Source organism: Dendrobates tinctorius, unplaced genomic scaffold (assembly GCF_039654945.1).
Source record: "Dendrobates tinctorius isolate UK_male_01 unplaced genomic scaffold, ASM3965494v1 ptg000126l, whole genome shotgun sequence".
NCBI classification, from domain to species: domain Eukaryota; kingdom Metazoa; phylum Chordata; class Amphibia; order Anura; family Dendrobatidae; genus Dendrobates; species Dendrobates tinctorius.
Window position 1 is genome coordinate 27,135,522 of NW_027361794.1, and position 27,947 is coordinate 27,163,468.

At 44.4% G+C, this 27,947-nt stretch overlaps 3 pseudogenes; 2 read left to right on the forward strand and 1 right to left on the reverse strand.

The window, feature by feature from the left end:
- LOC141047206 (uncharacterized) overlaps window positions 1-27,947 on the reverse strand; it is a 312,027-nt pseudogene that overhangs the window by 46,015 nt on the left and 238,065 nt on the right.
- Window positions 266-27,831, forward strand: LOC141047148 (uncharacterized; annotated as a pseudogene).
- Window positions 7,430-7,524, forward strand: LOC141047367 (small nucleolar RNA U3; annotated as a pseudogene).

Here is a 27,947-nt window from a genome sequence, read left to right on the forward strand (position 1 = left end):
ATTTACGTTATGTGGGGAGTTGAAGCCAGCAGCACTATGGAGCTGGATTAGAAGGCTGCTCCTTTGACGTAAGATATGCCGGATTTTACGCAAATTGCGTATGTGTAGTGCGCAGCTGTGAATCAGGAAGCCGCTCTGAGAGAGGAGAGAGCGGCTCCCGATAAGCCCTGAGGGGGCTAAGAACGCAATTGAAGGAGGATATCCTGGTGGTGGTGGGGGTGGTGAGGACCCCAGGAGCTATTTGCAGTGGGTACGGTGAGTGGCAATGCCTTCCCGTGCCGCTGTAGCTACGGCAGTCGGGTTTATCAGCCGGGGGGAGGTGCTCCTGCGCGAGGCGCTTGAAAATATGGCTCTAAACCGCTGCCACAGATTCGCTCCTCAGGATTTTCCAGGCAGGTCCCGGACAATTGTTCTGACCGCGGGAGGTTAGGTAGCGGAAGCAGGAGGGAAGGAAAGGCGTACCGTAATGAAGATGCAGCCGCGGGCGGCCGAAGTCTGAATTTCAGGCGCGCGCTATTGCCTCAAGCCGCTCGGCGGTGTCAGCCGCGGCCAGGGAATGTCGCGCCTGCGCAGTGGGTTTTTTTTTTTTTTTTTTCTCTTTCTTCTATAAAAGCACCTGAGTGCCCGTCAGCAAAAATTAATAGTCAATTGAAGAAATAAATCTTTCTGTGAACTATTATATGAGCGTCTTTGTCTCCGGTTACCTCAGAAATAGGCGGTAATCTTCTTTAGGAGCTCCTATGAGAGCCGTGGCCCAGATGGGGGGTCGAATCAGGGCTGAGGGAGGGAGCCTGAGGTCCGGGATCCTCTATCCCTAGAGGGGGCTATAATAAGCCTGATATAAGCTTCTTTACGTGCCGAAGATGGTTCGGATGATTGCTGAGGGGGATTCTACCCCAATTCTTCAGGTGGGATCTGAGCCCAAGTAATACAGTCCGGGTATGGCCAGTAGGCCTCAACAGGCCCCGCAGTAAGTGTTAGGCCTCGCACGTACCAGACCTCAAAAGTCCGTAGGAACTGGCAAATAGGGCTCCAAAGGCCTGGGGTGTCACTCCTGAGTGACTCTGAGAAGATTTCTGAGAGGATTTAGCCTGGATGGGCTATGATTTCAGTTGATTTAGGGTGGATGTGCCGGGAGATCTTAGACTGCACGTCCTACTCCATGACAGTCTAGGCCACGCCCCCACTCATCCCATTTTCTAACCGCAGCACCATCGGTTTAATCCTATTACTGTGGAGCGCTTATACTTAAAAAGTCTCTAAATTTAAAGGGCCTACTAGACATAAAGGAGTATGATGGAAATAATTATATTAAAAACACATTAAAAATACTTCCCTTATAAAACATGAATAAGATCTTTTATAACAATTAAATAATCATCAGGTATTTCATGGTGAAATTCCGTATAAACTCCCATAGGAAAATAAATATGAAAGGACCTCCATAAATATCAAAAAAATATAAATAAATACATATAACAACCTCTATTAATAAATTAAATAAAAACCTCTGTGATCTCATGAAGACCCTGTGGTTTGAGGCTTCTTAATTTATAGATCCAATATACCTGTTTCCTGTTTAATTTCAGAATCCTATTTGGAATATGAGTAGGGATATGATCAATAGGAATAATTTGTAACTTATTAAAATCTTTATTATGAACTAAGGTATAATGTCTCGTAAGACCATGGGTAAGAAGTAGAGATGAGCGACTTTGCCTTTTTTCGGGTCGAGTCGGGTTTCACGAAACCCGACTTTCGCAAAAGTCGGGTCGAACGAAATCGGCCGATTATTGTGAAAAATCGAAGGCCGACTGAAACACGAAACCCAATGTAAGTCAATGGGGAAGAAAAGTCGGCAGGGAGTGGAGGACAGGAAACACACCTACAGTGCCCATTTTAATGCCAAAAACATCAATTCTTATTTCTTAAGCTTGTCAACCTTAATTTACTTTATAATAATAGTTAGGCATTGAAAACTGGGGGTTATTTGGCTAAAGTTGTGGGGGTGTAGGGCTGGCTCCAGATTTTCATGGGCCCAGGGCCAAAGAGTGTCACTGGGCTCCTTTAACACATGACACAATTCATGATCCTTTGACACGGCAGAGAAATAGCGGTATAGTACAATGAAAAATACTTCACTTCTTACATCACATGACTGATATCCATTTTAAATTCTCCAATAGCTCCAAAAACGGACAGTATATTCCTCCATACAGTATTATGGCCACCGCATAGTCCCTCATACAGAGTAATGAGGCCCATATATTTCTCCATACAGAACCATTGGTCCCATATAATGTTAGATACAGTATATGATGAGCTCCACATAATGCTACAGTATATGTTGTTCACCATGGATGAAGATCCAGTGTCTTATGGGCCCAAATAATGCTCCATATATAAGGGGCCCCATTTCTAATGCTTCAGTGTATAATGGGCCCTGTAAATGCTGCTCCAGTGACTGATGTCCACCTTTGGAATGCTCCAGTGTATGGTGGGCCCCAGATATCATTCTCCAGAGTATCGTGCTCTCCAAAAATTGCTCCCAACCTTTAACCCCTTCATGACCAAGCCTATTTTGACCTTAATGACCTGGCCATTTTTTGCAATTCTGACCAGTGTCCCTTTATGAGGTAATAACTCAGGAACGCTTCAACGCATCCTAGCGATTCTGAGATTGTTTTTTCGTGACATATTGAGCTTCATGTTAGTGGTAAATTTAGGTTGATAATTTTTGCGTTTATTTGTCAAAAAATCAGAAATTTGGTGAAAATTTAGAAAATTTTGCAATTTTCAAATTTTGAATTTTTATTCTGTTAAACCAGAGAGTTATGTGACACAAAATAGTTAATAAATAACATTTCCCATATGTCTACTTTACATCAGCACAATTTTGGAAACAAAATATTTTTTTGTTAGGAAGTTATAAGGGTTAAAAGTTGACCAGCGATTTCTCATTTTTACAATAAAATTTACAAAACCATTTTTTTTAGGGACCACCTCACATTTGAAGTCACTTTGAGGGGTCTATATGGCAGAAAATACCCAAAAGTGACACCATTCTAAAAACTGCACCCCTCAAGCTACTCAAAACTACATTCAAGAAGATTATTAACCCTTCAGGTGTTTCACAGGAACTAAAGCAATGTGGAAAGAAAAAATGGACATTTTAATTTTTCCAACAAAAATTTTCTTTTAGCATCAATTTTTTCATTTTCACATGGGAAACAGGATAAAATGGATCCTAAAATTTGTTGGGCAATTTCTCCTGAGTACAACGATACCCCATATGTGGTCATAAACCACTGTTTGGGCGCACGGCACGGCTCAGAAGGGAAGGAGCGCCATTTGACTTTTTGAATGGAAAATATGCTGGAATATTTAGCGGTTGCCATGTCGTGTTTGGAGAGCCCCTGTGTGCATAAACATTGGAGCTCCTCCACAAGTGACCCCATTTTGAAAACTAGACCCCCCAAGGAACTTATCTAGATGCATAGTGATCACTTTGAACCCCCAGGTACTTCACAAATTGATCTGTAAAAAAAAAAAATACTTTTTTTTCACAAAAATTTTCTTTTAGCCTCAGTTTTTTCATTTTCACATGGGCAACAGGATAAAATGGATCCTAAAATTTGTTGAGCAATTTCTCCTGAGTACACCGATACCTCATATGTGGTCATAAACCACTGTTTGGGTGCACGGCATGGCCCGGAAGGCAAGGAGCACCATTTGACTTTTTGAATGGAAAATTAGCTCCAATCGTTATCGGACACCATGTCGCATTTGGAGAGCCCCTGTGCACCTAAACATTGGAGCTCCCCCACAAGTGACCCCATTTTGGAAACTAGACCCCCTAAGGAACTTATCTAGACGTGTAGGGAGCACTTTGAACCCCCAAGTGCTTCACAAAAGTTTATAACACAGAGCAGTGAAAATAAAAAATATTTTTTTTTCCTCAAAAATGATTTTTAGCACACTATTTTTAATTTTCACAAGGCTAACAGGAGAAATTGGACCAAAAAAGTTGTTGTCCAGTTTGTCCTGAGTAGGCTGGTACCCCATATGTGGGGGGGAACCACTGTTTGGGCACACGGCAGGGCTCAGAAGGGAAGGAGCGCCATTTGACTTTTTGAAATACAAATTACTTCCAATCGTTAGCGGACACCATGTTGTGTTTGGAGAGCCCCTGTGTGCCTAAACATTGGAGCTCCCCCTCAAATGACCCCATTTTGGAAACTAGACCCCCTAAGGAACTTATCTAGATGTGTAGTGAGCACCTTGAACCCTCAAGTGCTTCACAAAAGTTTATGACGCAGAGCCGTGAAAAATTATTTTTTAGTGCGCAATTTTTTATTTTCACAAGGGTACCAGGATAAATTAGACCCCAAAATTTGTTGTCCAGTTTGTCCTGAGTACACTGCTACCCCATATGTGGGTGGGGACCACTGTTTGGGTACACATTGGGGCTCGGAAGGGAAGTAGTGACATTTTGAAATGCTGACTTTGATGGAATGGTCTGCGGGTGTCATGTTACATTTGCAGAGCCCCTGATGTACCTAAACTGTGGAACCCCCCACAAGTGACCCCATTTTGGAGACTATACCCCCTAAGGAACTTATCTAGATGTGTAGGGAGCACTTTGAACCCCCAAGTGCTTCACAAAAGTTTATAACACAGAGCAGTGAAAATAAAAAATATTTTTTTTTCCACAAAAAAAAAAAGATTTTTAGCCAGCAATTTTTTTTTCACAGGGGTAGCAGGATAAATTGGCCCCAAAAGTTGTTGTCCAGTTTGTCCTGAGTACGCTGATACCTCATATGTGGGTGGGGACCACTGTTTGGGTACACGTCGGGGCTCGGAAGGGAAGTAGTGACATTATGAAATGCTGACTTTGATGGAATGGTCTGCGGGCATCATGTTACATTTGCAGAACCCCTGATGTACCTAAACTGTGGAACCCCCCCACAAGTGACCCCATTTTGGAAACTAGACCCCCCCAAGGAACTTATCTAGATGTGTGGTGAGCACCTTGAACCCCCAAGTGCTTCACAGAAGTTTATAACGCAGAGCCGTGAAAATAAAAAATATTTTTTTTTCCTCAAAAAAAATGATTTTTAGCTAGCAATTTTTTTTTTCACAAGGGTAGCAGGATAAATTGGACCCCAAAAGTTGTTGTCCAGTTTGTCCTGAGTACGCTGATACCCCATATGTGGGGGATGACCACTGTTTGGGTACACGTCGGGGCTCGGAAGGGAAGTAGTGACATTATGAAATGCTGACTTTGATGGAATGGTCTGCGGGCATCATGTTACATTTGCAGAACCCCTGATGTACCTAAACTGTGGAACCCCCCCACAAGTGACCCCATTTTGGAAACTAGACCCCCTAAGGAACTTATCTAGATGTGTGGTGAGCACCTTGAACCCCCAAGTGCTTCACAGAAGTTTAGAACGCAGAGACGTGAAAATAAAAAATATTTTTTTTTCCTCAAAAAAAATAATTTTTAGCCCGCAATTTTTTTTTTCACAAGGGTAGCAGGATAAATTGGACCCCAAAAGTTGTTGTACAGTTTGTCCTGAGTACGCTGGTGCCCCATATATGGGGGGAACTATTGTTTGGGCACACGTAAGGGCTTGGAATGGAAGTAGTGGCGTTTTGAAATGCAGACTTTGATGGAATGGTCTACGGTCGTCATTACGTTTGCAGAGCCCCTGATGTGCCTAAACAATAGAAACCCCCCACAAGTGACCCCATTTTGGAAACTAGACCTCCCAAGTAACTTATCTAGATGCCTGGTGAGCACTTTGGACCCCCAAGTGCTTCACAGAAGTTTATAACGCAGAGACGTGAAAATTAAAAAAAAAAAATTTTCCACAAAAATATTTTTTTAGCCCCCAATTTTTTATTTTCCCAAGGGTACCAGGAGAAATTAGACCCCCAAAGTTGTTGTGCAATTTTTCCTGAGTACGCTGATACCCCATATGTTGGGGTAAACCACTGTTTGGGCACACGTCGGGGCTTGGAAGGGAGGAAGCACCGTTTAACTTTTTGAACGCAAAATTGGCTGGAATCAATGGTTGCACCATGTCGCGTTTGGTGACCCCCTGATGTGCCTAAACAGTGGAAACCCCTCAATTCTAACTCCAGCCCTAACCCCAACACACCCCTAACCACAGCCCTAACCCCAACACATCCCTAACCCTAATTCCAACCCTAACCATAACCCTAACCCCAACAGACCCCGAACCCTAGTCCCAACCCTAACCATAACCTTAACCACAAGCCTAACCCTAATTCCAACCCTAACCCTAATTCCAACCCTAACCCTAATTCCAACCCTAACCCTCTTTCCAACCCTAACCCTTTCCAACCCTAACCCTCTTTCCAACCCTAACCCTCTTTCCAATCCTAACCCTAACCTCTTTCCAACTCTAACCCTCTTTTCAACCCTAACCCTCTTTTCAACCCTAACCCTAACCCTCTTTTTAACCCTAACCCTCTTTTCAACCCTAACCCTAACCCTAACCCTCTTTTCAACCCTAACCCTAACCCTAATGGAAAAATAAAAATAAAAATATTTTCTTTATTTTATTAGTTCTGCCTACCTATGGGGGTGATAATCGGGGGGTTTATTTACTTTTTCTTTCATTTTGATCACTGTGAGAGTGATCAAAATGAAAGAATGGAATCTGCAGCCGGCAGATTCGGGCGGGCGCACTGCGCATGCGCCCGCCATTTTCAAAGATGGCGGCGCCCATCATCTGGACCCGAGGGACACCGAGAGGGACGGGGGGACTCAGGAGGTACCGGGGGGGTGAGGGGGGGATCGGAGGCTGTCGGGGAGCAGAGGGAATGGGAGGGGGGCAGATGATGACAGCGGCGGCAGATCGCCGCTGTCATTCAGTTGCGGGGGGGCCATCGCCGGTGGGGGGGGTGGAATCGGTGTCTCCAGCCATGTCCGATGCTACAGCAGCGTCGGACATGGCTGGATTGTAATATTTCATCAATTTTCATTGGCTGTTTCACTTTTAACAGCCAATCAGAGCGATCGTAGCCACGTGGGGGCGAAGCCACGCCCCCTGTGGTGAATTACAAAGCCCCCTGTATCTGCGGGTCGGGTGACCTTTCAGTGACCCCGGTCACCCGACCCGCAGGGGGGCTTTGAAGTCATGACGCCACATAGGCGTCACTGGTCAGATTTGAACCAGGTTTTATGACGCCTATGTGGCGTCATTGGTCGTGAAGGGGTTAAAACAAAAATTCTTAATAAATATAATTCTGGATTAATTATTCAACGGCTCATATACAAAAAAATCAATCCTTAAAAGATACTTTATTAACCAATCATTAAAAAGTTTTCAAAACTTCAAAAAACAGGCAAACAAAAATAGGCTTATTGCTGATTTTCAAAATCCAGCCACAAACTATGACTATACTTTCAGGGATCATTTCTATAGTGTATGACTTGAGTTTTGTCCCCGGCCATCTGTTGTACTCCAAGCTGATGTCATTTAGATAGGAGTCAACAGGGTGATTAGGGAGAGCCGCCGAGGAGTGGGGGCGCCATTTGCGTATCAAGAGGGTGCCAACCTCCGCTGTCAGGTAGGAGAGAGATATAGGGCCCTATAGGGACAAATAGGTTTGTGACCCTCTACCTGACATTGGAACGACTCTCTAGTGTTTGTGGCTGGATTTTGAAAATCAGCAATAAGCCTATTTTTGTTTGCCTGTTTTTTGAAGTTTTGAAAACTTTTTAATGATTGGTTAATAAAGTATCTTTTAAGGATTGATTTTTTTGTATATCAACCTTTAAAACAATTAAATAAGTCTCCTCGCTAGGGAATCCCTGTACTCTGGACTCCTCGTCGTCCCCTTCATCCATCTTTCTGCACTTGCACTGTTTAGGCAGAGGGCGTACAGACGTGATGTCATCGCGCTCTTTGACCAGAATGTCACTGTCAGGAATAGTGTTTGGTTTCCGGGGGCAGTATGGTTGCAAAGCTGAACCTTAAAGGAATGTCCAGAAGGGCACCACCAGGAGTGGAGCCTGCGGCTTAATTGGACTCAACATGGGCAACTTCAACCATGCCATCCACAAAAAAGCTGCACAGATTGCAAGCTTAATTCCGTTAACGAACGAGACTCAGGCATGCCCCCCGCGGTCCGCGTCCAGCTTACTAGAGGGACACGCAAGGCTCTGGCACGCGAGATCGGCCAATAACAGGTCTGTCATGCCCTTACATGTCCGGGGCTGCACGCGTGCTACAATGAAAGGACCAGCGTGTATCGCTTACAGGTGCGGATAACACGCTGAACCCCGTTAGTGATGTGGATCTGGGATTACAATTCTTCCCCACGAACAAGCATTTCCCAGTAAGTGCAGGTCAACCGTAATTCCGGAATTAGGCCTAAACGGCATTCCAGAAAGAATGTGAAAAAATTAAGTGCCCAAACCACAGGTGCTGTAGCTTGCTTAACAGCTGGGCTCCTCTGCTGAGTAGCACACAGTTCTTACATAAACAGGCGGCATAGCTTGGTTCACGGGTGGCCAACTCTGCTGAGTAGCATACACAGTTACTAGGCCCTAAGTATTAAGTGGTGTAAATGCAGTCAAAAACTGGTTCTTTCATAAACAGGCGGCATAGCTCGGTTCACGGGTGGGCTCCTCTTCTGAGTAGCAGACACAGTTACTAGGCCCAAAGGGATTTTCAGGACAATATTAAAAAATTATTAGAAACACACACAGTGTAGCTCCTTCACAGGTGTAGTACACCGCTGACTACCAGACACCGCTACTATGCCCTAAAACTGTCTATTATCATTGAAAACCATTATTAATATGAAAAAAAGATACGCTTTTGTTTAACGAAACGTTCTCGAATGGAAACTCGAACAGCCGAATTTTAATCAAAGTGTTGTAGTTCGATGAACGGATCTAACACCGCCCAAAACAGCTAGAATTTGAACTTGGCCAACAGTTCCACTCAAACACCACTCATCTGTAATCAGGAGGCAGACTCAGACGGTCTCAGGCACAGTATGGATTCGACAAGATTGCAGAAAGTTGAGAAAGGGTACAGTATCTCCGGATAACAGGTATATATAGCAGAGTTTAAACATTTAAAATCTCCGTGTTTATTTCCGGAGTACGACAAAGACACTCACAGCCTCAGTATGGATTAGACAACAATCTAAAAAGTAGAAAAAAGGAAATGTTTTTGAAGCGTACACCAGTATACACTGTTGGGGTATTTTTAAATCTTCATATATATTTCTGTATCAGTAAGACAGTCCAGACTCTCCGCAAGAGGAAACAAGATGGATAAAAGTACAGACATAAAGTCGAGTGATTGCAGAAATTTAGGAATTACTAATCACGGGAAAAACTCCCAGGAGAATTCTCAGAGGTGATGCTGACCCTCAATTACTTTGTGTGTGGAGACAGCGAAAACAGTTCTTTGTGAAGAAAGTGTTGCTGTATCGCAGTACCATTGATCCCATCACCGTTACTCATCGCCATCAAATTTTGATCACAAGAAGAGATGTAGACATGGTCCTCACTGCCTATCATGATCTGTCAGGTGACTTTGGAGTGCAAAAGACACAAGCCACAGGCTGTAGGCGATTCTATTGGATTGGCATGAGAGGGCACATTTAAAAATGTGGGCAGGAATGTCACACGTCTGTGAGTAGGAAAACTGTGAAAGCTGATGAAAAACCGGCACTGCATCTCATTGTGAGTCGACGTCCACAACAAATGGAAGCCATTGATCATCTGAAGATAGAGCCCAGCAGGACAGGGCATAGCTATGTCTTAACCATCATCTATCAGTTCACCAAATTTGTAGTGGCAGTCCCAGTGAAGGATTTAACAGCCTAGACTACACAGCGGTTGAGCAGGGAGAGGTAAGTATTGCAAGTGCTGGGGCCCTGAGCCAGCAGGGGGGGCCCACTCGTGGGCGGCGGTACTGGCACAGGGCCCCTCATAGTATGCCGGTGTGTCTGACGGCGGGTGTGCACCCCCACCATCAGAAACACTTGATTGTACTATGAGGGACCCTGTGCCAGTGCCATCGCCCAAGAGTGTGCCCACCCACCTGTCCAGGGCAACGGCACTCGCACGGGTGCGTGCGCCAGGTGGTGACTCCGGCCCTGTGGGGGGAGGCAGCCCAGTTAGGGAGGTGGAAAAAATGGCATATGTTGATGTTAGACATTCAGCAGCTGCAAATGGAGGAATTGGAGAAGTCCGAGGAAGAGGAAGACAAAAGCGAGCCATTTTTCTGGCAAACTATGGGTCAGCAGGGGAAAGTGGGACAAAATCCTTTGAAACCCATGCATGGTTCATTTTAATGAAGGTTAGATCATCAACATTTTGGGTCGACAGACGGGTCCTTTTTTCTGTCAGGATTGATCCAGCAGCACTGAAGACTCTTTCGGATAGCACACTAGCAGCAGGGCAAGCGAGCCCTCCTCCTCTTCTTCCTCCACCTCGTCCAGGAGAGGTCCCTGAGCAGACAATGGCTGAATGTCATCAAGGATTCCCTCCTCCTCTTCCTCCTCATCAACATTGGCTGCAGACGCCTGCTCCTTAAGGTGCGTCAAAGTTTGCATGAGCAAACGCATAAGTGGGATGCTCATGCTTAGGATGGCGTCGTCTGCGCTTACCAGCCGTGTGCATTCCTCAAAACACTGAAGGACTTTACAGAGGTCTTTCAGCTTCGACCACTGCACACCTGTCAACTCCATGTCTGCTCTCAAAGTGCCTGGCCGGGTATCCTCCCACAAATGCATTATGGCCTGCCTCTGCTCGCACAGCCGTTCCACCATGTGCAGGGTGGAGTTCCACCTTGTTGCAATGTCGATAATGAGGCGGTGGTTGGGAAGGTGGAGCAATCGCTGCAGCTTCTGCATACGAACGGAGTGTACAGGCAACCGGCGGATGTGCGCGCACAGTCTTCGCACCTTCTGGAGCAGGGCTGTTAACTCCGGATAATTTTTGAGGAAGCACTGCACCACCAGGTTCAAGGTGTGAGCCAAGCAAGGTATGTGGCTGAGTTTTGAAAGGGCTATGGCTGCCACAAAATTACGGCCGTTATCACTAACTACCTTGCCTGCCTCAAGATGTACACTGCCCAGCCATGACTCAGTTTGTCGCTTCAAGTACTCGGCCAGCACCTCGGCGGTGTGTCTGTTGCCCAAACACATCATCTGCAACACAGCCTGCTGACGCTTTCCACTAGCTGCTCGATGGGGGGACACATCGTGTGCAACAGTGGCAGCTGCAGATGGAGTGCTCGTACGACTGCGCTCTGTGGACGAGCTTTCGCTTCTGGAGGAGGTGGAGGAGGAGGGTGGAACGCCTACAGCCAACTGTTTCCTATACCGTGGGCTAGGCAGCACTGTCTCACCACCGCTGTCCCCTGTGGACCCTGCATCCACCACATTAACCCAGTGCGCAGTGATGGACACGTAACGGCCCTGGCCATGCCGACTGGACCATGCATCAGTAGTGAGTTTCACCTTTCCGCTCACTGACTGCTTGAGTGCATGGACAATGCGGTCTTTCACATGATGGTGGAGGGCTGGGATGGCTTTGCGAGAGAAGAAGTGGCGACTGCGTAGGTCATAGCGGGGTACTGCATAGGCCATGAGTTCGCGGAAAGCTGTGCTTTCCACCAACCGAAACGGCATCAACTCAAACGAGATTAGTTTGGCAATGTGGGCATTCAAACCCAGTGTACGCGGATGAGAGACTGAGTACTTTCTTGACCTACTCATAGTGTCTGGGAGGGTGAGCTGGACTTGAGAGCTGCATATGGTGGAAGTAGCGGTGGACAGGGCGGACTGAGAGAGGGTTGATGATGGTGATGGAGTTGGTGTTCTTTCTGATGGCCTAGAATCAGTCTTTCGTTGATATAACAGTGGGATTCCCTGACTGCTGTGGCCTTGCAACGACACCTCAACATTTGCTGCTGTGCTAACCGGTGGGCTTACAGTGGGGGAAACAATGTAGCGTTGCTGACTACCTTCGTTGTGATCAGTTGCACATGTGGCACTTGAGGTTTGGTGTTGTGTCCACGCTTGCAAGTGCATGCTGGTTAAATGTCTAAGCATGCAACTGGTATTCAAATTTTTCAGATTTTTCCCTCGGCTAAAGGTCTTTGCGCACTTCTTACAGATAACCTTGGCCTGATCATGAGGATTTTGTTCAAAAAAGTGCCACACTGCACTCTTCCTACTTTGGCAGACATTTTGCGGCCTAGCACGCTGTGATCTTTTGACCCTCTGGACAAGCTGTCCAGCAACTCTTTTGATGTTTGGAACCTGTCTTTGGAGTGCTCCGGGCCTGCCAGATAACAGCTGTTGCGATGTCGATGTCTGCTGTGGATGCTCCTCATCTGAGCTATTGGAAGCAGCACCCTCTTCCCCCAATGGATGCCAATCTGGGTCAACAACTGGGTCATCCATCACCTCCTCTTCTATGTCATGTGCACCTTCCTCTGTGTCACCGTGTATGGTGGTATAGTGTGCGGGAAGGGGCACCTGAGTCTCATCAGGGTCAGAATCTGGCTCTGTACACTGCGAGGACAATGTAGTGCTCTGAGTGAATGTACCAGCAGAATCATCCATCAGCGGCTGTGCATCAGTGCACTCCATGTCAGATTCATCTTGGCCTGGGTAATTCACCATTTCACTTGATAATCCAGGCATGGTATGTGAAAACAGCTCCATGGAGTAATCAGTAGTATGGCCTGCGTCATCCTTCAATCTTGGTTGGGGTGAAGGACACAAGGAAAGGTGTGGTTCATGAACATGAGCCTCCAATGACGACTCAGTGCTTTTACTTTTTACAACTGAAGAAGAGGAGGCGATAGAGCTGGAGGCTGAGTCAGCAATGTAAGACAAAACCTTTTCCTGATGCTCTGGCTTTAAAAGCGGTTTGCCAACTCCTAGAAAACTAAGCGTTCGAGGCCTTATGTAGCCAGACGATGACGCAGGCTCAACACCTCCTGCATTCGGTCCTATTTTGCTCTTGCCACTACCATCAGATCCACCACCAACACCATCATTACCAGCTGCCAACCCCCGCCCAATTCCACGGCCTCTTCCACCAGCCTTCCTCATTTTTGGTAGAAATGTAGACAAAATCCAACAAACTATATAGTATGTAAAACAAGGTACAAGGTGTCTATAGGACAGGGGAGATTTTGAATTTCTGCACACACTTTTGGACACTGGACACTTTTGGATTGTGTGAGGCCCAATGAATATCTGAGCGCTATGTGACAGGCTCGATGGCACAGCTGTGACCTAAGTGACTAGAGGATAAGGGAGATTTTGAATCTCTGCACACACTTTTGGACACTGGACACTTTTGGATTGTGTGAGGCCCAATGAATATCTGAGCACTATGAGACAGGCTCGATGGCACAGCTGTGACCTAAGTGACTAGAGGATAAGTGAGATTTTGAATCTCTGCACACACTTTTGGACACTGGACACTTTTGGATTGTGTGAGGCCCAATGAATATCTGAGCGCTATGTGACAGGCTCGATGGCACAGCTGTGACCTAAGTGACTAGAGGATAAGTGAGATTTTGAATCTCTGCACACACTTTTGGACACTGGACACTTTTGGATTGTGTGAGGCCCACTGATATCTGAGCGCTATGTGACAGGCTCGATGGCACAGCTGTGACCTAAGTGACTAGAGGTTAAGTGAGATTTTGAATCTCTGCACACACTTTTGGAACACTGGACACTTTTGGATTGTGTGAGGCCCACTGATATCTGAGCGCTATGTGACAGGCTCGATGGCACAGCTGTGACCTAAGTGACTAGAGGATAAGTGAGATTTTGAATCTCTGCACACACTTTTGGACACTGGACACTTTTGGATTGTGTGAGGCCCACTGATATCTGAGCGCTATGTGACAGGCTCGATGGCACAGCTGTGACCTAAGTGACTAGAGGATAAGTGAGATTTTGAATCTCTGCACACACTTTTGGACACTGGACACTTTTAGATTGTGTGAGGCCCACTGATATCTGAGCGCTATGTGACAGGCTCGATGGCACAGCTGTGACCTAAGTGACTAGAGGATAAGTGAGATTTTGAATCTCTGCACACACTTTTGGACACTGGACACTTTTGGATTGTGTGAGGCCCACTGATATCTGAGCACTATGTGACAGGCTCGATGGCACAGCTGTGACCTAAGTGACTAGAGGATAAGTGAGATTTTGAATCTCTGCACACACTTTTGGACACTGGACACTTTTGGATTGTGTGAGGCCCACTGATATCTGAGCGCTATGTGACAGGCTCGATGGCACAGCTGTGACCTAAGTAACTAGAGGATAAGTGAGATTTTGAATCTCTGCACACACTTTTGGACACTGGACACTTTTGGATTGTGTGAGGCCCAATGAATATCTGAGCGCCATGTGACAGGCTCGATGGCACAGCTGTGACCTAAGTGACTAGAGGATAAGTGAGATTTTGAATCTCTGCACACACTTTTGGACACTGGACACTTTTGGATTGTGTGAGGCCCAATGAATATCTGAACGCTATGTGACAGGCTCGATGGCACAGCTGTGACCTAAGTGACTAGAGGATAAGGGAGATTTTGAATCTCTGCACACACATTTGGACACTGGACACTTTTGGATTGTGTGAGGCCCAATGAATATCTGAGCACTATGAGACAGGCTCGATGGCACAGCTGTGACCTAAGTGACTAGAGGATAAGTGAGATTTTGAATCTCTGCACACACTTTTGGACACTGGACACTTTTGGATTGTGTGAGGCCCAATGAATATCTGAGCGCTATGTGACAGGCTCGATGGCACAGCTGTGACCTAAGTGACTAGAGGATAAGGGAGATTTTGAATCTCTGCACACACTTTTGGACACTGGACACTTTTGGATTGTGTGAGGCCCAATGAATATCTGAGCACTATGAGACAGGCTCGATGGCACAGCTGTGACCTAAGTGACTAGAGGATAAGTGAGATTTTGAATCTCTGCACACACTTTTGGACACTGGACACTTTTGGATTGTGTGAGGCCCAATGAATATCTGAGCGCTATGTGACAGGCTCGATGGCACAGCTGTGACCTAAGTGACTAGAGGATAAGGGAGATTTTGAATCTCTGCACACACTTTTGGACACTGGACACTTTTGGATTGTGTGAGGCCCAATGAATATCTGAGCGCTATGTGACAGGCTCGATGGCACAGCTGTGACCAAAGTGACTAGAGGATAAGGGAGATTGGATTGCTTTTAAAAAAGCAGTTTGCGGAGCAGTGGGTAAACAGCAATGCCAGCCTGTCAGGAAGCCTTAAAAGGCAGCCCAACAACCAACACCACTGATACACCACAATATAGCCTCCCCTTGCACTGCACACACAGTGACTGGTGTGTTGTGCAGGCCAAATTGCTATCAGCAGCAGAAGCAGTTTTTTTTTCTTCTCAGCAGGACAAAAAAAAAAAATTGGGATTGCTTTTAAAAAAGCAGTTTGAGGCCCAATGAATATCTGAGCGCTATGTGACAGGCTCGATGGCACAGCTGTGACCAAAGTGACTAGAGGATAAGGGAGATTGGATTGCTTTTAAAAAAGCAGTTTGCGGAGCAGTGGGTAAACAGCAATGCCAGCCTGTCAGGAAGCCTTAGAAGGCAGCCCAACAACCAACACCACTGATACACCACTATATAGCCTCCCCTTGCACTGCACACACAGTGACTGGTGTGTTGTTCAGGCCAAATCGCTAGCAGCAGAAGCAGTTTTTCTGTCTTCTTCCCTGCCTAACGCTCTCCCTACAGAATCAGCAGCAACCTCTCCCTATGCTAAGATCGGCAGAAGTAAGATGGCGGTTGGCGTGCACGCCCTTTTATACCCCCTGTGACGCCCACCAAAGCAAGCCAATCACTTGCATGCCCTTCTGAAAGATGGTGGTGACCCGTGCCTATGTCATCACGTTGCCCACAGTGTCCGTGGATCCTGATTGGCTGAAAAAGAGCGCAAAACAAACTTTTGAAACGCGACTTTGGCGCGTAAGTCGCTGACCTCGTGGCCGACCTCATCCTAGGGTCGGGTTTCGTTTCATGAAACCCGACTTTGTCAAAAGTCGGCGACTTTTGAATTTTTTCGACCCGTTTCGCTCAACTCTAGTCAGGAGATCTCCCCTATGATGTGTAGACGGCTGTGAAGGTCTTGTGCTCAGTCTTGCTTTATCTCACCATCCTGGTAGCTCTTCTCTGAACTTGCTCTCGCTTGTCAATGTTTTTTTTTAACTTTGATGCCCAGAACTGGACATAGTGTTCCAGAAGAGATCTGATCAAGAAGGAGAAGATGAGAATAATTATTTGACGTGATGTAGACTCTATACTTCTCTTAATACATCACAGAACTTGTGTTGGCAGCGGATTACTCACGATTCTCTCCAAGCGTGTGACAACAGAACTTGCTTATTCAGGAACAATCAGGAAAAATATATGATAAGCTTAATAGATCAGGAATAAATCATTTGTTTGTCTCTATCTGTACAGCATCTACAGCAGGCTGCTTCTCTCATTCACAGACTCAACAGGAAATACAGTCACATGCTCTCCCTGTGTGAGCCTCTGAGAGTTTTTTTTAAAACTTTATAAACAGCATACAAAACTAGCAACTAAACACTCATACACCCCCACTCAACAACTACTTATCCTGTTTTTCCCATTGCGGTTCTGAATTCCACAAACTTGGCTCTTGATAATGGCTTTGTCATGCCATGAGCTATCATCTTGTCAGACTCGCAATAAACAAACTGGAGTACACCACGTTCTACTAAGTCACGTAAGTGGTGATGTTTTACATCAAATTGCTTAGTCCTTGCACTAATCTTCTTACTGCTGGCAAGGTAGCTGTTGGTTGAGCTAATGGCTTGCCGAAATCTTCCAAAAGTTGTTTCAACCAAATTACATAAGCAGCAGACATATATTCTGCTTCTGTAGAAGATAATGCAACTGACACTTGTTTTCTGCTGGACTAAGAAATTGAATTTTCTCCTAACTTGAACAAGTAACCACTTGTTGATTTTCGATCACTTGAATCTCCAATTTGCATCCACATAACCTTTGAGTGTGAGATCTCCTGATGCAGATATCTTAACATTAACCTTTGAGTTTCTTTAAGATATTGAAGCATTCTCTTAATTGCATTCCAGTCACTCTGGCGTGGCTTGCTTACACGTCGACAGAGAATTCCGACTGTGGCCGTGATATCCAGACAAGTTGTGGTTGCTAAGTACAGAAGCTCCTCCACTGCTTGTCTGTAACTCTCAGCCTTTAGCTTCTAATATTCCAAACTGGTTTAGGATTGTGGAAATTTTAGAGCTTTGGTTGAGAAGAAAACTCCCATCTTCCTATCTATGGATTTGGATTCCCAAATAATATGTCATATTTCCAAGGTTCTTAGTCTCAAAGTGCTGGTTGGGAATTTCTCCTAGCTTTGCAATTTATTTTTCATCTTAATAAGACATGATTACATCGTCTACATATAGGAGAACATACATCCACTCCTTTGCTACATTTTTCATATACAAACATGGATCAGCTTGAGATCTTTTAGATCTTTCATCCATCAAGACTTTGTTCATTTTTGAGTTCCAAGCTCTTGCCGACTGCTTAAGTCCATAGAAAGACTTTTGCATTTTACAAACAAGGTGCTCTTAAACAAAGTAACATAGTTAGCAAGGCCGAAAAAAGCCATGTGTCCATCCAGTTCAGCCTATATTCCATCAGAATAAATCTCCAGATCTACGTCCTTCTAAAGAACCTAATAACTGTAAGACACAATATTGTTACGCTCCAGGAAGACATCCAGGCCTCTCTTGAACCCCTCGACTGAGATCGCCATCACCACCTCCTCAGGCAAGGAATTCATCACCCTTTTTAATATACCCCTTGGGTTGGCTCATGTACAACTCTTCTTCAATGTCACCATGTATTTTTTAGGGAAAAAATGGTATGTGGTCAGTTTGAGGAGCACTATGGCAATAGAGCACACTGCAATAAGTAGATAGTGAACAGCCTTTTATTAGACCTCTATGCGTTTCGGCAGCGGATCGCTGCCTTCCTCAGGTGGATTTATCATTGTCACCATGTAGGAAGGCTGTTTTGATGTCAAAATGTCTCACTGTCATCTGTTGAACTGCAGCTACTGACATTAAAGTTCTGAATGTGGCTTGCTTCACAACTGGAGAAAATGTAGCATCATAATCTTCACCATACTTTTGCGAGTACCCTTTTGCGACCAATCTTGCCTTAAACCGGTGAACGCTACCTTCTGAGTCATATTTCTTTTTGAAGACCCACTTACATCCGATAGCTCTTTTTCCTTGTGGTAGCTCAGTAAGCTCCCATGTCTGGAGTTAGTGAAGGGACTCCATCATTAGCAGCATTTATCCACTTCTGCTTCTTGTGGACTGGCAGTTTTTGCATCTCTTGCCATGACTGTGGCTCTGGTTCAGGAAGAGTTCTGACCATATAAGAAAGTCATCTAGCTGGGATACCTTTGTTTGGCCTTTCTGATCTCCTGACTGGAGGTTGACTTGGTTTTTCTGTGTCTTCCTTGGTGGCTTCAGAGCTTATCTACACTTCAGTGTTTTCCATTACGGCATGTGGGTTTGGTGATTAAGATTCTTGTTCTTGCTTCTTAGGTTCAACAACTGGTGTAACATCATGGAATTTGAGCGATAGAGTTTTCATCAATCACTACATCTCTGCTGATTGTTGCTGTGTTGGTCTCTGGGTGTAGGATTCTGTATCCCTTTTGAGTTTCCCTATAGCCCACCAGGACTCCTTGCTTTGCGTGTGTTTCCCACTTGGAACGTTTTTCTTTGGAAACATACACAAATGTTTTGCTTCCAAATATCCTGAGGTGCTTCAGGTTAGGCTTCTCACAGTTCCACAGCTCATATGGAGTTTTATTTGTGGCTTTACCTGGCACTCTGTTTTAAAGATAGCAAGCTGTCATGATGGCTTTTACACAATACATTGTAGGTAGACTCGCATCAAACAACATACTTCTTCCACTTTCACAGAGAGTATGGTTCTTTCTCTCTGCAATTATTATTATTATTATTATTATTATTATACATTTTTATAGCGCCATTTATTCCATGGCACTTTACATGTGAAAAGGGGTAAATATAGACAAGTACAATAAACATGAGCAAAACAAGGTGCACACAAGTACAGAAGGAGAGATGATCCTGCCCGCAAGGATCCTGCTTACATGCTGCGTTTTTATCTTGAATTCATCCAAAAGTGTGCCTTTAACATACTCTAGTGTCAGCTCATCATCTGGCCGTGCATCTAGTGCAGTCACAAGTCTGTCATAACTCTCTGGAAGACCACTTAATAGAAATGCAGCAGCATGAAAATCTTTAATTTCTTCTCCAAAACCCCTGAGACGCTCCACAATCTATAGGGTTTTTCTTATATAGTCCTGCATATTACGTCCATCACTTAGCTTAAACTGATATAGCTTTCTCATGAGATAAAGCTTATTGCTGAGATTTAATCTTTCATGCACTTTCTGTAACTCATCCCACATCTCTTTTGCAGTTGCACATTTGCGTATATGCACAATCTGATTATCATCTACACTGAGGGAGATCGTGCTTTGTGCTCTCTGATCCTTCTCTAGGCAATCATCTGATAATGGATGAGGCACTTGATCCTTAAGGTACTGTCACACTAAGCGATGTACCAGCGATCCCGACCAGCGATATGACACGGTCAGGATCGCTGGTACATCGCTAAGTGGTCGCTAGTGAGCTGCCACACAGGCAGATCTCACCAGCGACATTGCTGGGGACGGGGATCGCTACTTACCTGTCACACCAGGCGATCCTGCGTCCTCCCGCCCGGCTCCACGCGTCGCTGGTCTCTCCACAGGAAGCACCGCAGGAAGCTGACGACGAGAAACAGTCCTGGACGTTCTCGCGCGACCAGCGATAACCAGCGGGGGAGCCGGTCGTAGGTAAGTATCAGACACAGCGATATCGCTAGCAATATCGCTATAACGTCACAAGTTATAGCGATATTGCTAGCGATATCGCTTAGTGTAACATGCCCTTTAGTGTATTTCTACCTATCTTCTCTTATTAACAGCATCTTTCCCTTGAATTTCCAGGACTGGTATATCTGGTTTTTGAGGCTTGGCACTGAGAACTTGACAGGATTGCTGCTAGTGGACATCTTCTCTATTGCTCTGTGCTGCTTTTGCTTTGGGCTATAGTTGCTGTGTTACTCTGGGCCCATAACCTGTTGGCGGATTGCTCACGATTCTCTCCAAGCATGTGACAACAGAACTTGTTTTTTCAGGAACAATCAAGAGCAATATACAGTTAGGTCCATATACAGTATATTTGGACAGAGACAATATTTTTCTAATTTTGGTTCTAGACATTACCACAATGAATTTTAAACAAAACAATTCAGATGCAGTTGAAGTTCAGACTTTCAGCTTTCATTTGAGGGTATCCACATTAACATTGGATGAAGGGTTTAGGAGTTTCAGCTCCTTAACATGGGCCACCCTGTTTTTAAAGGGACCAAAAGTAATTGGACAATTGACTCCAAGGCTATTTCATGGACAGGTGTGGGCAATCCCTTCATTATGTCATTCTCAAATAAGCAGATAAAGAGTTGATTTGAGGTGTGATGCTTGCATTTGGAAGCTGAAACTCCTAAACCCTTCATCCAGTTTTAATGTGGATACACTCAAATGAAAGCTGAAAGTCTGAACTTCTACTGCATCTGAATTGTTTTGTTTAAAATTCATTGTGGTAATGTCTAGAACCAAAATTAGAAAAATGTTGTCTCTGTCCAAATATGTATGGACCTCACTGTATGATAAGCTTAATAGATCATATATATTATACAAAGAATGGTTGCACTCTATCATGTTAAGGCATGTCAATGTGGAATATATGTAATTAGAATAGCAATACAGCTTTAGAATTATAGAAAAAATATATGAGACTCTTAGCATAAAATTTGGCCAAATATTATCTGCCCACCAGCCAACGTCAAGGCGGCCTCAAATCTGATGGCTGGTGGGCAGATAATATTTGGCCAAATTTTATGCTAAGAGTCTCATATATTTTTTCTATAATTCTAAAGCTGTATTGCAATTCTAATTACATATATTCCACATTGACATGCCTTAGCATGATAGAGTGCAACCATTCTTTGTATATTGTATATGGGGGTAGCTCCTCTTGGTATGCACCTATTCACATTAGTCTGGATGTGCCAGTCAGTTTTTTTGTCTCTTGTAAGCTTAATAGATCAGGAATAAATCATTTGTGTGTCTCTATCTGTGCAGCATCTACAGCAGGCTGCTTCTCTCATACACAGACTGTTTGAGCCTCTGGGAGTTTTTTTTAAGCTTTATAAATAGTTTACAAATTTAGCAACTAAACGCTCATAGACAGGAATGAGTTTTTGTACCAAACATATTTCAACAACTTGTTTAATGAGAACGGTGGAGATGGCAGGATTAGAGCTGATCATAGATGGGACTTCTCCATCTGTCGGTGACTTTTACAATATTTGTTTCAGGGTGAAGATCTGACCCATATTAATACTACAGAGACATATGTGAGGGGTGATGAGTGGTGTAAAGAGGAGATTCCCACATATGACTACCCAGGTGAGTAGTAACCACTGAATGCAGAGAAGTCACAGATTCCTCTCAGTCACCGGCTGTGGCTGCTTTATCGGTGGTGTAGTCCGGCCGTATTACCATGATCACCATTTTGCCTCTAGACCACAACATTCTCCTCCACCCAAAACTGTTCAAATGACTTTGGGCATTGAAAGCCCTTTTCTATAGAACTTACAACCTGGAGGATCCATCTACTTTAAAATGCTGATGTTACCTGCCCAGATCTGTAAACTATAAAGCCAAATGACAGCGTACGTAGAATGTGCTGGCAAGTTAGAAGATCACTTGAAGAAAAATATTATGATGGGCCTGTAAGAGAAAGCGGAGGGTAATGATGCTAATGGCTTCCTAGAGTCCTGAGATCTAATTTCAGGGCTGAAATTTCATATCCTGAGATCTTGATACCGAAATCGCCATCAGCGCATGCGCCGCCCCCCGGCAGCCATGTTTACAGAGTCCACCGCACAGGACATGCGGGGGCTCTGGCATTTCACAAAATGTTGACAGAGTGCCCCCACAGCGGCGGACACCCCAGGCAGCAGCAACGGTGGCAACCCCGGGCAGCGGCAGCAGCAGCACCCCACTACTGCCTCCTCCAGCAGCGACACTATGACCCCACTTCACCACAGCAATAAGACGCATGGATTAAAAGAAGCGCCACCATGTTATTAAAAAAAAAATTCCTATTTTTCTCCTCAAAATTTGGGGTGCGTCTTATAATCAGGAAAGTCTTATAGTCCAAAAAACGGTAACATGTTTTTTATTCTAGTTCTTTTTGTACAGGTTCATTTTGTATGGTAGAGTGATGATTGTGGGATCGGCCTGCCTCACTTATGTGAGTCTGCCACTACCTGGTAGCCTTTAAAATTATATCTCCATTACCTCTGCCAAATGCCTGAGATCTAAATTTAAGACACCTCAGCTCTGCACTATTATAAAAATGCTCTCTGAATGTCTAATATTTCTTCTTGAAACTCATCTGATGGAAAATATTGGCCCTTACGATAGTTTAGATTGCCAAGAGCCACTGAGCCTCATACTCTAATTACCCAGAGAGTGTTCACCAGGATAATAGGAAACAAATGGACCTTACAAATTATTTCCCAATGTCTCTTGAATCCAACAATCCCCTATATATGGTTGTACACTACTTTCTGGGCACATGGTAGGGTAAGAAAGGAAGGAGCGCCATTTAGCTATTCGTACACAGACCTTGATGGAATAGTTTGCAGACACGATGTATTGGGAGCACTGTTAGTGATCACCTGGCAGATCAAAAGATGGCCACCACAAGAAGGCTTGGCTCTATCTACTCTATTTTCCAGATCCCAGTGACTGCCATGCTCATCTAACACCATTACATGGATCTGGGCCATTGTGTTACCTGCTATTCTGTGGAGTGAGATGGCAAGAAGAATAGTCAGGTAGTTGGCCATAACCAGGAGAGCAGAGAAAGTAGAAAATCAGAAGACACAAGTGTAATAATAATAATAATAATTTTTATTTATATAGCGCCAACATATTCCGCAGCACTTTACAATTAAGCGGGGACATGTACAGACAATAAATTCAATACAAGTTAAGACAATTCAAACAGTGACATTAGGAGTGAGGTCCCTGCTCGCAAGCTTACAATCTACAAGGAAATGGGGGGACACAGCAGGTGGAAAGTGCTTGTTAATTCAGGTCTGGCAATTATAATAGGGATTTTCATATAAAGCTGCATGATCCGGTCATCAGCCCGTGTGTTTAAGTGCAATAGACAAGTATCAAGTGCAGTTATCATGTGCATGAAGGGTGTGGAGACAGATGAATAGTAGGGTGCAGATTCAGAATAATATTTGGAAGGAGGGAACAGGGCAAAGTTAGCTTGCTGGGTAGTTGATGTGGTAGGCTTGTTTGAAGAGATGGGTTTTCAAAGCGCGCTTGAATAGGTCAGGGCTAGGTATCAGTCTGATCGCCTGGGGAAGTGCATTCCAGAGAGCTGGAGCAGCACGAGAGAAGTCTTGGAGGCGGAGGTGCGAGGTTCGGATTACGGGGGATGTTAGTCTTAGGTCATTTGTAGAACGGAGGGCACGTGTAGGGCGATAGACAGAGATGAGAGAGGAGATATAAGGCGGTGCAGAACAGTGGAGAGCTTTGTGGGTGAGAGAGATGAGTTTATACTGGACCCTGTAGCGAATAGGTAGCCAGTGTAATGACTGGCACAAGATGGAGGCATCGGTGAAGCGGCTGGACAGAAATATGACCCTGGCTGCCGCATTCAAGATGGATTGGAAAGGAGAAAGTTTGGTAAGAGGGAGACCGATCAGAAGAGAGTTGCAGTAGTCCAGGCGAGAATGAATAAGAGCGACAGTAAGAGTCTTAGCAGTTTCAAAGGTGAGAAAAGGTCGGATTCTGGAGATGTTTTTAAGATGCAGGTGACAAGAGCGACTGAGTGATCGGATGTACGGAGTAAAGGAAAGTTCAGTGTCGAATATGACCCCAAGACAGCGGGCATGCTGCTTGGGAGTTATGGTTGAACCCTCCAGGGTTATTTCGATGTTAGGTAGAGTGAGGTTAGTAGAGGGGAGAAACACAAGAAGTTCAGTTTTAGAGAGATTTAGTTTCAGATAGAGGGAGGACATGATGCTAGAGACAGCAGACAGACAATCCTTGGTATTTTGAATTAGGGTAGGGGTGATGTCAGGGGAAGAAGTGTATAATTGGGTGTCATCAGCATAGAGATGATACTGGAACCCAAATCTGCTGATTGTTTGTCCAATAGGGGCAGTGTATAAAGAGAAGAGGAGGGGGCCTAGGACTGAGCCCTGCGGGACCCCGATAGTAAGGGGACGAGAAGAGGAAGAGGAGCCGGAAAAAGATACAGTGAAGGAGCGGTCAGAGAGGTAGGAGGAGAACCAGGAGAGGGCCGTGTCCTTGAGGCCTATAGAGCGGAGCATAGTGAGGAGGAGCTGGTGATCCACAGTGTCAAATGCGGCAGAGAGATCCAGGAGAATCAGCAGGGAGCAATGACCTTTCGATTTAGCTGTTATTAAATCATTAGAGACTTTAGTGAGGGCAGTTTCAGTAGAGTGTAAAGAGCGGAAACCAGATTGTAAGGGGTCGAGAAGAGAGTTATCCGAGAGATAGCGGATTAGACGGGAGTGGACCAGGCGTTCCAGGAGTTTAGAGATGAAGGGAAGGTTAGAGACAGGTCTGTAGTTAGCAGTGCAGTTCTGGTCCAGGGATGGCTTTTTAAGTAAAGGGGTTATGATGGCATGTTTAAATGAGGAGGGAAATATACCTGAAGAAAGAGAGAGGTTAAATATTTTAGTCAGGTGAGTGGTGACCACTGGTGAGAGAGACTGCAGGAGCTGTGAAGGAATAGGGTCACTGTTGCAGGTTGTAGGCCGAGCAGAAGCGAGGAGCTTGGAAACTTCTTCTTCTGAAACAGGCTCAAAGATGTCTAGTGAGCTTGAGGTGCGGCAGGGAACGGGATCCAGGCACTGAGGAGATAGGGCTGAGATATCCTGATGGATGTGGTTGATTTTTTCTAGGAAATAAGTGGCCAGATCCTCACCGCTGAGGTTGGTGATGGGGGCCTGTACTTTAGGTTTCAGGAGGGAGTTTAAGGTTTCAAAAAGTCGTCTTGGGTTGTTGGATAGTGAGGTGATGAGGGTGGTGAAGTAGGATTGTTTGGCCAGATGAAGGGCAGAGTTATAGGTTTTGAGCATGAACTTATAGTGGATGAAGTCTTCTGCTAAGAGAGATTTTCTCCACTGCCGCTCTGCACACCTCGAGCAGCGCTGAAGAAAGCGTGTTTGCGTTGTGTGCAGTCAGTGTGTAAGTGTGTAAGTGTAAGTAAGTGTAGTCAGTAAGCGGGCTGGGATTATACCAGGAAACAAATACACCAGCTGAGCACAGAGGACTGAACCAGAGGAGAACAAGGATGTATCTGGCAGATTCCGGGAATAGGCTTCAAGCTTTAGTAGGGTTTGGTGCTTTCTAATTGGCTTAAGCAGGTAGCAGATTACTACCAGATTGCTGGACAGCACACAAACCCATATTGCCAGGCTGGATGAAACTACTGGTCTCAGGCACCCTAATCTTAGTGGCTGGACAGAGCCAGCGCCACCCAGAGCTTCTGGTTTCAACGTCTCTTCTATTACCAGCAACGCCTGCACAATAAATAAGGCGCTGCTTGGTGACGGAATCAAACATCACAGGAGCAGATTCCAGTGGAGAGGGGACACACCATCTGCAGATGCCCTAATATAACAAAATTACAGGAAACTAAAGCAGTAGAAATCCCCATAAAGTGACTCCATTATGGAAATTATAACCCTCAGTGAATTATTCTATGGGAGTAGTGACACTTTACGGAAATTAGCTCGCACTGGATGTTGCAACATGAAAATTGCACATTTGCCATTTTATTATCCAACACATAATGCCCAGATTGTGCTCCAGGAAACACACACCGTAAATTAAGTGGGTTCTTCTCACTATAGTAATGCCACATATATGGATGCTAAATATGGTTTGGGCGCACTACAAGGCTCAGAAGAGAGTGGATATTTGACTTTGGGAGAGCGGATGTTGCTGGATTGGTTTATGGAAGCCATGTTGCTTTTCAAGAGCTTTTGAGCCACAAATATTGTGGAAACCTTTTGGTTTTCCTCTGACAGATGATGGATCTTAGTGGTTTCTTGTGTTTCCGTGAGATGAGTAGAAGTTTTATTGGTATAATTTTCACCTATATAACATTGTTTGTTGGCTTTTTGTTCCATGTTTGGGAGGCAGAATGAACAAACCATTGAACACCATGATGCACTGGTTCATGCTATGAGGCTTTCGATTAGACTGTGAACTGTCATTGTCTTGGTGAATACTTCAATATTTCTTAAAAAGCTTGTATTTTTTATGGACAGCTTAAGTAGAAATGTTCAAAAGTATAAAATTTGAGGATATTTTATTCAAAATTATTAATTGGTTTTATTTTTAGCAGATGAATGCACCAGGAGATCAGAGGGAACGCTGACATCTTCAATTTTTAAATCTGATGATCTTGAGCTCTCACAGGATACAACTGAAGTTAATGCCATTACTCCAGATATACCATTATCCCTTCATAGCAAAGATCTGTCATCTGATCCTATGAAACCGGTCCCATCTTTTGGTTCATTACCAACTACTAAGGAAAATCAAAGTCACGATATAAGCATTAAAAAAATAATTGATTCTAAAGGAAAGGAGCCATTTTGATATTCAGAATATGGAAATAATTTTCTTGAAAAGACTTTTCTTAAACATGAAAAAATTGACATAACAGAGAATAGATTTTCCTGTTCAGAATGTGGGAAATGTTTTACTCAGAATTCACATCTTGTTACACATGAGAGAATTCACACAGCAATGAAGCCATATTCATGTTCAGAATGTCAGAAATGTTTTACTCAGAATTCACATCTTGTTGCACATGAGAGAATTCACACAGGAGAGAAGCCATATTCATGTTCAGAATGTGGGAAATGTTTTAGCCAGAAATCAGATTTGGTTAAGCACCATAGAACTCACACAGGGGAGAAGCCTTTTTCCTGCACAGAATGTGGGAAATGTTTTAGCAATAAATCAGATTGTGTTAAGCACCATAGAACTCACACAGGGGAGAAGCTTTTTTCCTGTTCAGAATGTGGGAAATGTTTTACAAAGAAATCAGATTTGGTTAAGCACCAAACAACTCACACAGGGGAGAAGCCTTTTTCCTGTTCAGAATGTGGGAAATGTTTTACCCAGAAATCAAATTTGATTAAGCACCAAAGAACTCACACAGGGGAGAAGCCTTTTTCCTGTTCAGAATGTGGGAAATGTTTTGTGAAGAAATCATCTTTCTTAGTCACCAAAAAATTCACACAGGGGATAAACCTTTTTCATGTTCTTAATGTGAGAAATGTTTTCTACCTAAAACACCACGAGAAAACTGAAAGTGAGAATTTCAGAGCATATAACCGATATAATCTCTCTTGGCAGTTCTAAATCGGACATGTCCTTTTCCTCTAAACATTTTATTTCTCAACATCAAAGGAATATTTCTTCACTTCAAGCGGTCGGATTTGAGAAAGTTTGTGTTCCATCAAGAGATGGGGATTTTAAAAGACGTCTAGTGACCAGAGAAGCTTTCTGGATGTTCCAGCTGAAAACCTGTGTTCCAAATGGACTGAATGCACGAA